The sequence below is a fragment of the Mandrillus leucophaeus genome, unplaced genomic scaffold (assembly GCF_000951045.1).
Source record: "Mandrillus leucophaeus isolate KB7577 unplaced genomic scaffold, Mleu.le_1.0 Scaffold103, whole genome shotgun sequence".
Classification (NCBI taxonomy): domain Eukaryota; kingdom Metazoa; phylum Chordata; class Mammalia; order Primates; family Cercopithecidae; genus Mandrillus; species Mandrillus leucophaeus.
The window spans coordinates 2,753,622-2,769,388 of record NW_012098432.1 but is presented as its reverse complement, the minus strand read 5'-3'; the positions used below and the strand labels follow the sequence as shown (position 1 = coordinate 2,769,388).

At 35.8% G+C, this 15,767-nt stretch overlaps 1 pseudogene; it reads right to left on the bottom strand.

Annotated features, from left to right (window-relative positions):
- Positions 1–14,963: 14,963 nt before the first annotated feature.
- The window catches only part of LOC105538163, a 47,302-nt pseudogene continuing 46,498 nt past the window's right edge, over positions 14,964–15,767 (bottom strand).

The window sequence follows — 15,767 nt, the reverse complement described above, 5'->3', positions numbered from 1 at the left end:
TTGTTTTTGTTTTTGTTTTTGTTTTTTTTTTGGTCGTAGTAGGGGTCAGATGCAACAGCTTATTCTTCACCTTAGAAAGTATGCATCAATATGTTCCACACCATTGGGTTCCTAGAAATTTCACATAGGCAGAAAGGCCCCTTAATATTTGTGAATTTCCTACCCTCTGACAAGCAAATGTTTTATTAATAAACCTTTAGTAGTTGCCACATTTTTCTTAGTAGGTTCAATCAGTATATCATCAATGCCATGAACCTGTGTGATGACTTGTGGAAGGGAAAAGTTATCAAGATTCCTAGGAACTAGATCATGTTCTATGGCAATAGAGTTGAGATACCTCTGAGGTAAGACTGCTAAGGTATACTGCTGGCCTTGCCAGCTGTGTGCGAACTGTTTCTGTTGCTTTTATTAACAGATAGGAAAGGAAAAGCATTTTTCAGATCAATAGCTGCATATGATGTACTAGGAGATGTGTTAATTTACTTGAGTCAGGTAACCACATCAGGTACAGCAGCTACAATTGGAGTCACCATTTGACTAAGCGTACAATAATCTACAGGCATTCCCAGGATCTGTTTCCAGCACAGACCAAATAAGTGAGTGGAATGGAGATGTGTTGGGATCACCACTCAGGTACACTTTAAATCTTTGATGGTATCAATAATTTCTGCAGTTCTTCCAGGAACATAGTGTTGCCTTTGGTTTACTGTTTTCCTAGTTAGAGGCAGTTTTAGTTGTTTTCACTGTGCCTTTCTCATCTTTCTAGGTCAGGTAACCAACATTCTTCCAATTGCTGCATGTATGTATTCCAAATATGTATTTTAGAACTGAGGAAATACCACAAAATGAGACTGGGGACCCACTTGGCCCATTGTGAGATAAGACTGAGCTAAAACTCCATTGATCTCCTGGCCTCCATAAGCCCTTATGGTAGACCACAATGACATTTTGGGGTTCCTGGAAGTACTTGCAATTCAGAGCCACTGTCCAGTAATCTCTGAAAAGTTTGACTATTCTTTTTCCAATGTATAAGTCATTCTGGTAAATAGCCATAGGCCCTTTGAGGAGCCTGAGAGAAAGAGTAACAGTGTCAATTTTTGTTAGCAAAGTGCTGTCCTTTCTTAAGAAGAACTTTGTTGTTTTTGTTTTTGTTAATTTTACTTTTTATTATACTTTAAGTTCTAGGTTACATGTGCCACAATGTGCAGGTTTGTTACACAGGTATACATCTGCCATGTTGGTTTGCTGCACCCATCAACTTGTCATTTATATTAGGTATTTCTCCTAATGCTATCCCTGCCCCAGCCACCTGACAGGCCCTGGTGTGTGATGTTCCCTGCCCTGTGTCCAAGTATTCTCATTGTTCAATTCCCACCTATGAGTGAGAACATACAGTGTTTGGTTTTCTGTCCTTGCAATAGTTTGCTCAGAATGATGGTTTCCAGCTTCATCCATGTCCCTACAAAGTTCATGAACGCATCCGTTTTTATGGCTGCATAGTATTCCATGGTGTATATGTGCCACATTTTCTTAATCCAGTCTGTCATTGATGGGCATTTGGGTTGGTTCCAAGTCTTTGCTATTGTGAATAGTGCCACAATAAACATACATGTGCATGTGTCTTTATAGCAGCATGATTTATAATCCTTTGGGTATATACCCAGAATTTTTTATTCAAAGGGTATCTGTTGTATTCAAAGGGCTCTGGGGTCTCTAAACTGGATCAAGCCTGGGAATGTGCTGAGGGTCCTGACTCTCTGTTGTTCTGTCTTTCAATTTCTCTCTTTATAAACTGAGAAGTCTGTTGTGTGATTATGTTGTCCATTTCTCATCACTGGATGTTGGATGTGTGGAGGGAAGATAACTTGACTTTGAAAATGAAGAGGCCAGGTGCAGTGGTTCACACCTGTAATCCCAGTCCTTTGGGAGGCCACAGCAGGCAGAGCACTTGAGCTCAGGTTTGAGACCAGCCTGAGCAACATGGGGAAACCCTGTCTCTACAAAGAAAATATAAAAATTAGCCAGAAGTGATGGCGTGCAGCTGTGGCCCCAAATACTTAAGAAAAAGAAAATGAGCAAATGCCCCTGAGACATTTATTCCAAGGTATGTCTCAGGAGTGTCATCAATACCTGATGATGAGATTCTGTATTATGAGCTAATGCTCTAATGAATAAAATATTTTGAAGGAGGACTTGAGTATGTATTTTATCTATAAGAAGGATATGGATTGTTGTGGCAAGAGAGTGGACTGTGATAATCTCTTAGAATGGATTCCTTCCCTCCCTGTACTAACATCCACATCTAAGAATAGAGATTATTTTCTCTTCTTTTAAATATAAGCTGACTCTGACTGCCTTGGACAATAGAATGTGGCAGAAAACAAATACTGGGATTTCTGAATCTAAGTTTTTCTTCCTTTTGGAATCCAGGGACCCATAATGTGAGATCAAGTCACATGGATCAGCCACATGAAGAATATGCTAGATTTTTTGTCTGCTAGATTTCCAGAGACTCCATTATAAAACAGTAATGTCAAAGTTCTGTGTGAGCATGACTACTCTAATTATCGTTTTGCCTCCATTATCCATTACAGTAACCACGACTATCTTGTGTTTGGTGAATAATTTCTGCCACTTGGTCCCACTACCCTAGCATTCTATCATCCCTGTTTCATTTAGGGATCCTAGTTCAATGGTAAAACTTACCACTGGAATTTTTGAGCTACAAGGAAGGGTTACAACAGAGATCTTCATGGACGATGAGGTTCCCCTCATAAATTTATTTCTTATAGTTTTGATAAAAAGTTTGCATTATGTGTGAAAAGTACATGTGTGTGGATATGTTCCTTTAGAGTATACCAATGACTTTCTAGCATTTCAACTTCACTTAGTGTAGGCCACGTTTTAGTCCATATTTCAGTCTGCCAACTAAGCCACCTTTTAGAGCCCTTCCTAATAATTTGAGCTATACAGAATTGCAGCTTAGTGAGGCCATATCAATAAATTAGGCCTGATCCAATGTTATATCCCCTTTACCTTGATTCCTCACTCTTAAGTTCCATGCCCACACATATGCTCTAGGTTTCTATATATTTAAATGAGGAAAATCATGCCATTCCCATGTGTATTGATTACATCACCTTGTGGGGTCACACTGTTTACCTTACCCTTGGGGCTTGCTTGTATTCTAGTCTAATTTTAGATCTAGAAGAAAAGGGGGATGGCAGAGGTGGGTACTAAGAAAAATAAAAAATAGCTTGCAAGGCTACATTGGGAGAGACCATTACAAATTCATCAAGCTAAGAAAGGTTAATTTCCTCAGACAAAAATAGGGCCATTTGTACCTGCAAAAAACCTCAACAGAATTTAAAGTTTCAATTTCCCAATTTCAATGGCATCTTTCCTTATGCTGTCCCCTCCCCCCAAAAAATTCATAGGTTGAAATTCTACCTCCCACCATATAAATATACAGGGAAGAGGAGCTATGTTTGAACCAAGAAATGAACTCTTACCAGACGGTGAATCTGGCAGTGTCTTGATCTTGGACTTCCCAGTTTGAGAGCTGTGATACATTGTTTATAAGACACTCAGTTTATGGTATTTTGTTGTAGCTACTAAAACTGACTAAGACATGTCCCCATTCCAATTTTTACTATCCTTATCATGGGTCCCAATACTTTGTACCTTACCCCCTGGAGCCTGCTGGTACTTGAGTTGAATGATAGGTCCAGAAGTAGAGAGAGATTGTGAAGGTAGGTCCTAAGGAGAATCAGCAGGACTTGCAACTCAGGGAGGCTGTTACTGGTTTTTTAGGTCCAAGGGGTCTAACCTTTTTTCCCTTTTTGAAACCTTTTCCGTCTTTGAAAAGGGACTTCCCCTTTTCAAAGAGGGAAAATGAGAGACAAAATTCAGTCAATGATAGATAGGAATTTTGAGACTCAGGCAGGGTGGAAGCTGCTTCTACTGGCCAAAAGCCTCAGCAGAATTTGGAGGTCTAAAGCCTTCCAGATTTAGAATTTTTAGAGGTTATTTTCATTGGAGTCTACCCATGTGTCTCTATTCTGATTTTCAGTATCACATTCTTCCTCAGTCAATGCCTAACTTTGAAAAGGTGACTTTGCAAGTTTGAAGTTTTAATTTGCATTGTAATTAAGTCACTTGCAAAATGTGACCTTGGGTTTAGTTTTCAGAAATCTTGACCTTGTAGTTACAGGAAACAGGAATTATTTTCAGAGCAATCATAGAAGTTTTCATGTCTTTCATGCAGATGTTGAGCTGGTAACTTAAGATCCTAAGCTTATAAATTCATTTTCCTAAGTTCTTTAGCCCAGTTAGAAACACTCAAGTAATTCCATTATGTGTGCATTTTAATTAAAATGTTCTAAGATGGAAAATATTTTGTCCCCCAAAGTCTTGCCTTCTATAGGCGCTTTAGTTATCTAAAGGTGATCATTTGAGTAAGTCATTTGCCATATCATGCTGTGGCTTACCAGTTTCTCCTCTACTACTAGAAACAGAATCATTTGCTTTTAAATCAAATCAGATTAAAGAATCAATTCTAGAACTTACAGAACCAACACAAACATACACACACACTCACACCTGTGTGTGCATATATATATTTTATAAAATATTTCATATTTTATATATTTAGGGATTTGTTAAAGGCAATTAGCTTACACACTTGTGAAAGCTGATTTAAGGGTCTGTAAGGCTGTTACTTCTGCCTCTGATGCTGAAGCTTGCATTTCATAGGGAAGGCAGTCAGAAAAGACATTCAGAAAGGGAATATCACAAACAGGAACCCACAAGCATGAGGTGGAAATCCGTAAGAGTAGACAAAAACTTGTGTTAATTCCCATCGCCTTCTACCTTGGCGATGAGGTTACCCTGAATAAATTGAGCCCTTTTTTACAAAGATGAAAAATATACACCTGGCCAGGAGTCAAAGAAGCTAAAAAAGGAACCATAGGAAGGAAGAGAAATGGCCTCCCCAGCTGCCATTCCCCCCAACAAGAAAGGTCAGGCTGTCACGCAACAAGCATGCTACACGGTGAGTGCTGCTTCTCTTCCACCTTACAAGTCTTGCAGGAATCTCATTTGTGGCTCACTCTGACCATGAACAATAAGAAAAGGAACTCTGGGGAATGTAGTTTAGCTTAGCCATGTTGACATGTTACAAAACCGTCACCTTTATCACAGTTTATTATGCTTTTAATAAAATTTGAAATTTTTGTAACACTTTGTTTCATAGTTCTGCAATTGTATACGCAAGTCAGGTTGACTATGGTATTTTACATGAGAACATGTTTGTGTGTGCATGCACATGAACGTGTATACATTATTTTTTATCAAGTTTTGCTATTAAAATGACTTAAACTTGGGAAATGAACTACAATGGTTATCATCGTTATTACCTTTTTTCCATGATCTTGGTTATCTGGAATAAGATATAAAATTGTGAGGCCGGGTCCAGTGGCTCATGCCTGTAATCTCAGCACTTTGGGAGCCCGAGGTGGGCGGATCACGAGGTCAGGAGATCAAGAGCATCCTGCCTAACACGGTGAAACCCTGTTTCTACTAAAAATACAAAAAATTAGCTGGGTGTGGTGGTGCACGCTTGTAGTCCCAGCTACTTGGAAGGCTGAGGCAGGAGAATTGCTTGAACCCGGGAGGCAGAGGTTGCAGTGAGCCGAGACCGTGCCACTGTACTCCAGCCTAGGTGACAGAGTGAGACTCTGTCTAAAAAAAAAAAAAAAAAAAAAAAAAATGTAGTTTCTTATCTACAGGATAGATTAAACTTGGCTACAAAACCATCTGGATCTGTATTCTTATCAAATAATGGATTTTTTTAAAACAAAAATTTGTATTTATTTTGTGATTATTGGTCTTTCTTTCTTTTTCTTTTTTGAGACAGAGTCTCACTCTGTCTTCAGGCTGGAGTGCAGTGGGGTTTCACCATGTTGGCCAGGATAGTCTCGATCTCTTGACCTTGTGATTGGCCCACCTTGACCTCCCAAAATGCTGAGATTACAGGCATGAGCCACCGCGCCCAGAAGGTCTCCTTTTTATGCAAATTTAGATATGCAATATAATGACTACAATGTCATCTTGGCATGTTGCTATAAAATTGGAGGTTATATTAAATAAAAACTCTAGTGCTAAAAGGCAGCCACCTTTGGAGTGAAAATAAAGACAAAAGTGGACAGGCATAAAATCCTTACAATGTGCTAGATATTATTTAAATTATTTGCATACATTTTCTCTTTTTATGTATATGGTGGAGAGACTCTGTGCGATAGGTGTTATTGGCTCCATTTTAAAGTTGAAGAACATGAGACCCATAAAGATTAAGGCATTTGCCCCAGTACTCTCAGTCAATGTGTGTGGTGCAAGGATTCAAATCCAACTAAGCAGAGGCCAGACACTAAACAGTGTTAATATGCTTCTTTGAGAAATTGCATGAAAAAACCCTAAGTAACGATTTGACTTACAAAGACCCAAGTTCAGAGAGAGTTTGCTTAGTTTTGATTGTTTTGTTTTTGTTTTGGCTTTTCAGATGAAAATTCAGTTTCTCGTGTGGCCTTGTTACTTTTTCCCTGTGTATTCCAACTTTCCCACATAAAACTGATGCTTTTTTAAAAAATACAACTAAGCTTTGTGAGGTCCTGTTACATGAGTCAAAATACTCGACTAAAAAAGAGTGTATTATTTTCAACCTAGTTAGTTATACTGTAAATTAAAGACTTGGCAAACTAAACACCCAGTAAATATTCCGTAAATTCAAACTGTGGATCTTTAGGTTGGAAAGTATATATTATCCATCTTTGTATTCGTCTTTAAAATTCTGTGCCTTAGCCACAGTTGGTATTCACTAAATCTATTGAATGTTGAAATATCTTATGTTGAACTACATAAAACTGTCTTGGTATTTAATCACTGTATATTACTATATCTTTTTTTTTATTTCCCTATTGATTCTTTTTATACCAACCACATTTATCATTTCTACAAGGTTGTTTCCAAAATCTAACTCCAAGCTTTGTACAGAAATATTTTCCTTATAAATATTTTGTACATATTATACATTTGGTTTTCTCCAAGTGTGCCACCTTCTATAGACATCGTCCTATTGTCAGCCTTGTAGGCATTGCTGAAATTATAATCTTCCATGATTAATGTCTTAGCTGTTTTACACACTCTTGTTATCTGCATACATACTTCTAAATCTATCTTTCAGGCTGCTTCAGACAAAGTAGCTTCTTATCATTTATGTTCTTTCCATTTCTATCTTTTCCTGTATTCCAAACAATCTTTTTGGTTTTTGGAGCATATATTTTATCTCTCTTTAAATGATACTGTATATTGTTTCCTCCTATCTGACAAAGTCTAGCCTTCTTCTAAAAACATCCTCCTGATTTTTAATAGGGTTCTAACCTACTTCATTCTAGCTTGCTACTTTGGTTATATTAATCTCTATTTAGTGGCCTTGAAAACATGGCTTTATTCTCTCTTTTTAAAAAATGTATACTATTCCAGGAAAGCAAATAAACAAATAATAGATTTACTTTTTCTCACCGCTTGGGTTTTGTTGGGTTGCTGATGTTATTATTGTTTTTGTTACTTAGGAAATGTTAGTCCTCAGTTCTCTAATGCTATCTTTCTTCCCCTTACTTTGATTGTTGAAATAGCAGTCAAGTTTTGGATTCACCCTTTCCATACCCATGGCGTGTTATTTACCAAGTTACCAAAGCACAGTACGTGCATGAATACATGTTATTTCACTGTATCTGTGATTTTTAACAAGGATTTTGTAACTACATATCTACACTTAGATACATATAACTGGCACAATTATGAAGTCCCAGAAAAATTGTAAAAATCAAGTGTTTTACTTCTAATTTTACTTACTGCTCTTTTTTTTTTTTTTTTTTTTTTTCCTTACTGGACCTTGATACCTTTCTAAACACAGAGAAAATAAATACAATAAATTGCCAGAGTGAAAAGTTAATATTTTGATATTAAAAATTCATATGATTGTAGGTTCAATTCTATCTCCTGTAACTCAAAATATGCCATTTCAAGTTGAAGGAAGGGGAGGAAGATAGAGTGTTTGGGTGTCTTGCAGATTATTGATGTTAAAAAAATCCAAAATGGAAAAATCTCAAAGATACCACCAGTTACTAGTGTTCATATAAAATTAAAGTATATAATATAATTTATTCTTAGCATTATGTCAGTTATTTCTGTTTCTATCAGGTTGTATTTCGGTTTTCTGATCCCCTGCCTATAACTTCTAACAGAAGTGCAGTGTGTAAAATTGTCTGCGAGTTTATTATTCTAGTTTTCTTATTACACTCGATTTTCAGTATCATCTCTATCTACCTTTGGTTTCAGTTTCCCTTACTTTCATTTTAAACATACAGCTTATTTCTTGCTCTTGGCAACCTCTTCTTGATCATTGCTATTTATGACTTCACTATCTTACTCCTATCTAAACTATGAATATAACGATAGTAATTTTTCCTCTGTACATTTCATCTTACAAAATGTATATATAATTTTTTTATAAACTACAATTGTGGCAAAATGTTTACATGGATACATGATTCTCTAGTTTCAGAAATGGTCTTTGTTATTGTTTTTCTTTAACCATTACCATAATCCACTGAAATCTAGCCACTTATTGAATATTACTAGTATATATAGTGTGTGGAGAGGGAAATTACACATTTTTAAATATATGGGCAATGAGGTTCCAGAGATATCTAAGAAGTCAATTTAATATTCCTGATTTCTCTATTATTGTTTCTAACATTTTCGTTTGTTGATTCTTTCACATTATTTCCGTTTCAATTGTTATTTAGTTACTTACTTGAATGATACATGATAATAAGGGACTAAGTGCATATCCATATTTATTTTCAACATATAAAATGTTTCAGGGCAGGAGTTATGTAATGTAAATGAGATAAAATATAGACACTCTCAATAAATACTTGTGGATCCACTTGACAATCTTTATTTACAAGGCTATTCTTATAATAGACTTTGGAAACTCTGAAAGGTAGGAGGGTGAGAGAAGAGTAAGGGATGAAATACTACATATCGGGTACAATGTACACTATTGGGGTGATGGGTACACTAAAAGCTGCTTCGCCATCACATAATATATCCATGTAGCATAACAGCACTTTTACCCCCTAAACCTATCAAAATAAAAAAAAAATTGAAAATTTAAAAAGGCTGTTTTTATTTTGGAACCCGTTTTATTTTTTATATCAAATTTGAAGACATAAAGAAGATTTTGCATATTTTATCAATGTATTACTTGTAACCTTATGTATACTTCTTTATTTTCATGGAAAGACATTAAACTATTAATATATTTTTAAAAGAAGCTACATACTAAAGCATGGCTGTAAGCTCAAATAACCTCAAATATATGCCCAGAAAACTTGATTGTGAGTATAATGTGGTATAATTTTCAAACTGTATGAAACTGATGATTGATTACTTGAAGATGATTGGTTCTCATTGTATTAAAGGAAAACAAAAGGAAGAGATAGAAAATTCCATTTTTGAACATGGCCTTTCATGCTATATTTCCACTAGAAACTATCTTTTGAAACATTGAAAAGGACTTTAAATTATATTCTATGCCTCTACTCTCATCAGTGTCAGTTGCAAAGGCACCCTATCATTATCTCTGCCTGCAAAAAAGCAAATTGTCCTCTATGCCTCTACCTCCAGTCACCTCACTGCATGCATATGCTGTGAATTAAAACACTGAAAATTTCCTTGAAAATGGTTGTCTTCTATTGATCAGGTTCTCACTTAAATTAGGAAAAATAGAATATAGCAAGAATGACAACAATGTGTGGTGTGTTAGCATATATCAAAATCTATGCTGTGTTTAGAGAGGAAGAAAAAAATTTTTGATTGAAAGAAGAAAAATTATGATATAAACTGAGGGAGCAATTGCTATTACTACCTCATATACAATCCCCAACTTGTTCACTGGAATTACTTAGAGATCACTTTTCCTAAATATCAAAGTATACAGTTTGAGAAACACTTATTTCAATCAAGTGGCTTAGTCAACATGGGTCAAATTACCTTAATTATGTGGTTGTTATTGGTACATCAGTCAATTGTGTTTAAACTATGTGTGCACAAAAATAAAACAAAAGTTGACAGTTCAGCTTACACCAAAAGAAAAACATTTAGAGTACTGTTATGCAAATTCAATTATTTAAGGATCTTTAATACTGTAAAAAAAATACATGAAAAGTTTATCTGTTCATATTCAAGAGCCCAAATTTGGTGAAAAATACTTTAAAATTCTACAAGACTTGGAAATGTCAAAAATCTCCTGCAATTTTTTATGTCTTCTGTGTAAGCATGAATTAATTAGATATATATATGTGTGTGTATATATACACAAATAATTTATCCTTAGATTGCCAATACATTCAAACATAAAAGTGAGAAATAAATTAATGGATATATTCATTGTATAGACTGGTGTTAGAAATTAAAATAAAGATGTGGATGGTTTCTAACCTCAAGGACTATTTTTATTTTCCTGGAAGTGGTTTAGAATGTTAACAAATAGAGAAAATATAGTGGTGCTTTAAAATCACTTATATTCTTACTATGTGGTCATTAAAAGCAAACTACAATTTGAATTGCATACTTCCACTGTATATGATATCATTTAGCTTCAAGTAATAAATGTACTAAATGTCTATCACACATATATTGTACACATATTGCAAATACATTTAATTTTTATTTTATTTGTATTATACTTTTCTAGATTACATTACTGCATGATAATATGTATTTGTCTGGATAAACATATATTATTATTAAGATTTATAGTTTTGCCCGGTAAAGGGGCAGATGACATACACTATCATTTTGTAATGTGTAATTCAATTGCTGGCACATTAGGACTTTTAATGTAAGGCTTATAATGTAAATTTCAATTCTGTACTCAGTAACTAACAAATGCTGAATTATTTCCTTCCTTAGACATACGCCATTGGAATCCATTTAAAGTGCTTAATGATATATTAATAAACCATGATTTTCCAGCAGAGTTTCTCAACTCTCTTTACTGGCGCCAGCTCTTGTGCTGCCAATCAAATTAGAATGCTATGGTTTCTTCGTAAATAAAGGTTAATTGGACATATAAAGGGAAACTGAACATCAGAAACATCCATACTCACATTATTCTTCTCTAAAAGTTAGGTTATTAGATTTCAACTTATTATATATGCAGCTAACATATCTTTATTTCTCATTTTGAACACAAAGAGCTATCTGTTTATAATTTCAGAAAACTCAAACATACAAGGCTTATTGCTTTCATCTTTGTTAAGTTTTCTGATAATTTAGCAGAAGGAAAAAGAAATAGAATCATTTGTGTTTCATAAACTTTCCCGTAAATGCTTTTTCAAAACTATCCTCTCCAATCTCAAAATTCTTATTCTTCACAAATATTCAAAAAAATATTTACACATACATGTCATTATTTCCTCTAAATGCTTCTATTTCCATTCTTACTTCCTGATCTGTTAGTTAGCTTCAGATATGGCCTGCTTTTGATTAGTTCTATAGTCTAGTATTGAATTCAGATGTGAATCATGTGTTTGAACATATTAATTGTGTACTCGAAAAGTTCTCATAGAACTGCATAAAAAAGTACAAAGTGGATATTGACTTTCACCAGCCACATACTTTTAGAAATTTAAATTTACCTAGTGAGAAAAATGAGAGTATGCTTGCTGAGGATTAAATATTCAGAGAACAGTTGAGGATTAAATGTTCAGAAAAACTACTCCAGATACAGTACACTTATTAATGCTGGATAAAATATAAAAATGTGTATTTAAAGCATGCCTGATGTAGCTAGAAATTTAGAGAATGTTTTAGAAACCAGAAATAACAAGAAAGTAAAATCCATATTAAAAAGCAAGTAGAGCCAATAATTGCTAGTTTAGTGGCTGGCTTTCAATGAGTTAGTCATGCTAGCATCTGAGTCAAGTCATAGGACAAAGCCCATGAGAGGCCACTAACCCCAACCACATGCCCTTATCCCATATTCATGTTCTACATCCCCCAAAAAAGAATTCTTAGTAGATGACCTGAAAGAATAATAAAATTCGCAGGAGAGTAAGAATTTGGGAATTTAAGCCAGTCTCATCATTGTCTCTGAATTCTAAACACAAATATTTAATAATCCTACATTTGTACAACCTTCCCTCAAGATCTCCAAACTTTAAGCTTGAAAATGCCTTTGATGGAGAGTGCGAGTTGTTACTACCCTTGCAATAATTAAGCACAATCACTTGGGAGAAGCACATGCAATTCATCTCTGTAGGAAATGATTTCAAACCCAGGCCTCAAAGATTTCCCACAAATGTCCAAGGAAGGTAGGCTCACCATTGAAAATTACTAAACTATGAGAAAACCTAATCACCATGAGGAAACAGGAGATAAACATCTAAAAATGTATAATTAGACTCAAAGCAAATTTAGCTATTAAAAGATCAGATGTAAAATATAAAATAATATTTTTAAAGAAATATAAAATACACTGAAACAATGACAGACAAGAGACTATCAATACCAACAAGCCAGGTGTGAAAAAGTACAAATGAGAAATTCTAAAAAAATTTAACTAAAATTTTGTATATTCTAAATGTTCTATATTGTAAATATTGTATATTCTAACCAACAAAAAAGACAGAAAAAGATAGTCTGAAGAAATAATAATAAACACTTATATATGTAACTATGTGGAAACACTTTTAATGCAGATTATACATATTGACTTATTTAATCCTCATAACAGAATATCAGTTAGATATTCTTGCAATCCTTATTTTATAGGTGATACATTAAGCAGGCAGATTTTTGTTAATGTGCCTAAATCCCATACATAGTGAATGGCAGAGCCAGAATTTGAATGCAGTTTAGTTCCAGAATCCATAGTTTGCAACTACATTGTAATAGGAATTTCACAGAAAAGAAAACAAATAAACAAATAAAATTATGCTTAACCTCAATAACAATCAGATAAATATAAATTGAAGTATGGGATACTATATCATAACTTCCATCTAAGAAAATATAAAAAGTCTGACAATATTGAATGTTTGCAAAATGTACAGCTTTGGAGACTCTGACATTGCCTAGGGGTGTACAAATTTATACACTTACCACAGAAAACTGTTTGATATAACCTATTAAGTTCAGTATGTATTTATCTTTATAAATTCCAAAAATATTTTTGCATGATTATAGATATTTTTTTAAAATTTAAATGCACAGTCAAGCAAGATGACAATTAGGGATTTCTTTGAACCATTAATTAGCACTGATACCATGGGGAAGATTCTATCTCATATAATGTGATAGCCAAATTCCATCTCACTTTACTTTGGACTGTAATGCAACATGATTTCTTAGCAAACATGTTGTTCTTCCATTAAATTGAACCTATGTATTCCAAATATTTTAGTTAACATGAATAAGAATCTCTATCGGTATTAATGTAGAATGAATATCACTAAAGATGAATGTTTCTGATCTTAAGAATGTACCCTGGTGAAGTTAAAATGAATGTTTTGCCCACCATTGTGTTGATTACAGATAAAGCATTTTATATAATCATATGTAAAGTTATATATATTTTGTTAATTTCAATTTTTATTGTAGATACAGGATTACATGATCAGATTTATTACACGGCTATATTGCACAGAGCTAGTAAGCATAGTATCCAATAAGTAGTTTTTCAACCCACACTCCCTCCCTTCCTCTATAGAAATCTTCAGGGTCTATTCTTCCCATGTTTATGTCCACGTGTGCTAAATATTTAGCTCCCACTTTTAAGTGAGAACAGTGGTATTTGGTTTTCTGTGCCTGCTTTAATTTGCTTAGGATCATGGCCTCCAACTCCCATAGATTCTGAATGTTAGACTTTTGTTGGATGCATAGATTATGAATATCTTCTTTCATTCTGCAGATTGTCTGTTTACTCTATCGATAGTATCTTTTGCTGTGCTGAAGCTCTTTAGTTTAATTAGGTTCCACTTGTAATTTTTGAATTTGTTGCACTTCCTTTTGGGGACATAGCCAAAAATTCTTTGACAAGGCCAAAGTTGAGAAGGGCATTAACTAGTTTTTCTTCTATGATGTTTATGGTTTGCGGTCTTACGTTTAAATCTTTACTCTATCTTGAGTTAATTTTTGTATACGGTGAAAGGTGAGGGTCTAGTTTCATTCTTCTGCATATGACTAGCCAGTTATTCCAGTACCATTTATTGAACAGAGAGTCCTTTCCCCATTCCTTGTTTTTGTCAGCTTCATCCAAGGCCAAGTGGTTGTGTGTGGCTTTATTTCTGGGTTCACTATTCTCTTCCACTGGTGTCTATATCTGTTTTTATGCCCATACCATGCTGTTTTGGTTACTGCAGCTCTGTAGTATAATTTAAAGTCAAGTAATGCAATTTTTTCAGTTTTGTTTTTTGCTCAGGATGGCTTTTGCTATTCTGGAACATTTTTGGTTACATATAAGTTTTAGTTTTTTTTTTTTCCATTTTTGCAAATTATGTCATTGGTATTTTGAAAGAACATTAGTGTTTAACCTGTAGTTTGCTTTGGGTAGTACTGATTATTATTATTAGTATTAGTATTAGTATTATTTTGACAGTTGGCAGAGCTAGCTGAGGTTTTATTTTGGGAAAAAACAAAAAACAATTGAATTGTTTTGTAGCTGGAGGCATGGGCAAGGGGGGTACCCCAGGCAGTGAACTCCCCCAGTGGGTGGGCTGAAGGTGAGGGCTGAGCCTCAGGTGGGTCTCCTCTTCCCTGTGCTCCCCTACACAGCAGCCTCCCTCCTGGGCACTGGGGCAGCGGCAGGAGGGATTGTCTGGGAGGGACTGCCATTATTGTTCACTGGGCAGGACATCAGAGGACTCAGACACCAGCTTCCTTCCCAACGAGGGTCTCCATCTTCTTCACAACCATGGCCCTGGTGGAGCTGGTGCGGTTGAAGGAGATGGAACGCACGCAAAAGCCAAAGCTGGAGCTCAGCCCACCTGCATAGCCACTGGGAGCCTTCGTATGAGTACTTATGTTCTGTATCCCAGACTCCAGCCCACTCTCCTCGCCCTCCAGCAGCTTCCTGTAGGTGGCGATCTGGACGTCCAGGGTCAGCCTGAAATTCATCAGCTCCTGGTACTCCCGCAGCTGCTGCGCTGTGTCCCGCTTGGCCTACTACGGGGTGGCCTCCAGCTCGGACAGCTCAGTGTTGGCATCCTTAAGGGCAAGCTCCCCGCGCTGCTCGACACTGCGATGGCGGCCTCCAGGGAAGCCCTCTGGCCTTTGAGACCCTCAATCTCAGCCTGAAGCCAGCTGATGTTCCTGTTTATCTTGGAGATCTCAGTCTCTGTACACTGCAGGCATCTGTACACTGCACGCATCTCAGCCAGCATCTGCAGCTCCTCATACTTGATCTGGTGCATACTCTCAGCCTCAGCCCAGCTGCAATTGACGAGCTCTTCGTACTGCCCCTTGACCTCAGCGATGATGCCTTCCATGTCAGGGGGCGGCTGTTGTCCGTGGGCAGCAGCACAGATGTGTGCGAAATCTGAGACTGCAGCTCCCAGATCTCCTCTTCATACAGCTGCCTGAGGAAGTTGATCTCATCAGTCAGCCGTTCCAGGCAAGACTCCATCTCTACCTTGTTC